Source organism: Palaemon carinicauda, chromosome 43, assembly GCF_036898095.1.
Source record: "Palaemon carinicauda isolate YSFRI2023 chromosome 43, ASM3689809v2, whole genome shotgun sequence".
Classification (NCBI taxonomy): domain Eukaryota; kingdom Metazoa; phylum Arthropoda; class Malacostraca; order Decapoda; family Palaemonidae; genus Palaemon; species Palaemon carinicauda.
This window is the reverse complement of record NC_090767.1, coordinates 33,337,923-33,340,895: the sequence shown is the minus strand read 5'-3', so window position 1 is coordinate 33,340,895 and position 2,973 is coordinate 33,337,923. Positions and strand designations below refer to the sequence as shown.

The window sequence follows — 2,973 nt, the reverse complement described above, 5'->3', positions numbered from 1 at the left end:
ATTGCAAAAAGATGAAATCAATATTCCAGAATCCACCATCAAATATTTGTCCAAGTTATGTTATCATATGAAATTGCCAGCCGAAGAGCTAACTGGGGCCTTCCTGAAGAAAGTGACCACTTCCCAGGGCTCCTTTCTTTACAGTTTCCCTCATAAAGGGATGATGGAATTCATGGCAGCTCTGTCTTTCCCTATGAAATTGACAAACCAATGCTGGGGCCAATCTGTAAACACAGCCACACCTACAAAGATCTTTGAAATGCTTCTTGGAGGGAGTCTCCCTGAAAACCTTCACAAATATCAAAATATGCTGATACAGATGATCAGCCTATTGCATATGGGTGACGAGGACGAGATGAAGGTGTCAGAAGATGCCAAGATTGAGGCACTGGAACTCCTAGTAAGGTCGGGAGGTGAACGACAAAGACTCTGTGCTAAGAGTCTTGAAGAATATCAAATGTGATCATTCTTCTTCAAGATGGATAGCACAGAGGTTCGAGTTGTTTGATAGGCGCACCGAAATTTGAGATCATACAATTGATGCGTACATTGCCCTCCTTAGAGCCACAGACAGAGAGGAAATTGAAATCTCAATACTCCTTAATGACACTGATGGGTTAGTTGAACTACAAAGGCAACTTTGCCGGCATCTCATCTACCCATCATATATAGGTCTAATCAACCATTACAAAGGAGATTCAGAGCCGACCGTAGAAGAGAGAGAGTCAATCAAGAATCTACTCACCAATGAGTAAGTTATTATTATTTGACAGTTATTTTGAACATTATAAAGATACATATAATAATCAAATATCCGTTATAACAATACAATGATACACGATCATACATACAAACATAAACACATGCACACACATATAGGCCTACTAATAAAGAGAGAGAGAGAGAGAGAGAGAGAGAGAGAGAGAGAGAGAGAGAGAGAGGAGAGAGAGAGAGAGAGAGAGAGAGAGTGTGTGTCACAACCTTTAGTATAACAATCAACTTGAATCTTGTAAACAATATATTTTATAATGTCAGTATCATCATGATCATCATCGTCACAATTAGACTCATAATAAGTCGGCTAAACATCAAAAAGTCCCGATTTTAATTTTTCATTTTTCGGTGATATTAATTTCCATATTTTACGAAATTACTCTCTTTTACTTTTTGTTTTCGTTGCCATTATCAACATCATCATAATCATCATCATCATCATCATCATCAACTTGATAATAAAATTCCCAATCAAATCCAATAACTATTTCTTTCTTTTCTTTTCTTCTCTTTGGAACAGTTGTGAGGAATACAAAGGCATCTGGGACCCAACGTTCCAAATCCCTCCAAATATTGAATATCTCTGGGTCAGGTTCAAGGACCATCCCAGCCTCGACGCCTTCTGTCAATCTTTGGAAAAGACAAAACAGATTGGAAAGTTAAGTAAGTAATAATAAATTAATTTTCTCTGTCTCTTTCCTCCGAGGGACATTACAATACCTGGTCTCCTTTCCCTCATCCTCATATTGTCATTCAGTCTGTTAATATCGTTGTTATCATTATCAATATCATTGTTAACATCATTATTATCATCATTATTACTCTATAGATGTAGAACATTATATTCAGAGTTCTCAATCAGGTTTTATTTTTTCCACAAAAAGGAAAATATTGTTTTCATCTGATTTGAAGTTGATATAAAAGCTTTCGATGTTAAGCTTTAATTTCTTTCCTTCCATATATTAAAAGGAAATGTCTCATTTCTATGGCGTTGATTTAATTAATAGTGATAGAAATGAATCAAAATGATCATGATTGTAATGAATAGGAAACTGATAAAAGCACCAGTCACAGTCAAACGCGGCTCCACCTGACTCCGCCTCCCTCCTTCGCTGATTGGTTTTCTACAAGGATGTGGGCGGAGTTATCCGAACGGGAGAACCAATCAGCAAAAGGAAAGTGAAAAGGTATCGGGCAATGAAATTATGTCAAATAAATGAAGCTGAGTTGTTATTGGCTGAAGTGATTTAGATAATTCATAATGTGAGGAGACTGATGACATTCCTGGTGCGAGCGGCTACAATGGTCGCACACACGCACAAACAAACGCACACACATTAGTTCTTTTGCCTCTAAATTCGTTGTTGCAGTTATTATTATTATTATTATTATTATTATTATTATTATTATTATTATTATTATTATTATTATTATTATTATTATTATTCCCATTTGACCTTTTCCTTTAGAATCTTAAGAAAGAAACACATAGATTATCATTTTTCTCAACGTTCTTCTTCTTCTTCTTCTTCTTCTTCTTCTTCTTCTTCTTCTTTCTCTTTCAGATATTCGCTTCAGTGTCAACGACGTCAGCAGCGTCAGTCGCCCCATCCCTTTCTTGGAGAAGGATCCATATGTCCATGTCAATGTCAGTGACGTCAAGGAAGAAGACATCGAGAAGGTTGGGGACATCCTTCGGACATTGCAACCACAGGATGCAAGGAGGTGAGGAGACATCATACCTTAAGAGAGAGAGAGAGAGAGAGAGAGAGGAGAGAGAGAGAGAGAGAGAGAGAGAGGAGAGAGAGAGAGAGAGAGAGAGAGTATTATCATTATATTATATTATTATATTATTCATTATTGAGTTTACCTAATACTCTGGGAAAATAGGCCTATGTCCTGTCAAAATAGATATGGATATATATAGGCCTATATAAATATATATATATATATATATATATATATATATATATATATATATATATATATATATATATATATGTATATATATATATATATATATATATATATATATATATATATATATATATATATATATATATATATATATATATATATATATATATATATATATATATATATATATATATAATATATATATATATATATATATATATATATACATATATATATATATATATATATATATATATATATATATATATATATATATATATA

The 2,973-nt window shown here is 33.5% G+C and overlaps 1 long non-coding RNA gene across 1 annotated transcript; it reads left to right on the top strand.

The window, feature by feature from the left end:
• The first annotated feature begins 650 nt into the window (after positions 1-650).
• LOC137633551 (uncharacterized) lies at positions 651-2,493 on the top strand. The gene is made up of 3 exons (XR_011042268.1): positions 651-751; positions 1,295-1,437; positions 2,340-2,493. It is a non-coding gene; the product is annotated as an uncharacterized lncRNA (long non-coding RNA).
• Positions 2,494-2,973: the final 480 nt, after the last annotated feature.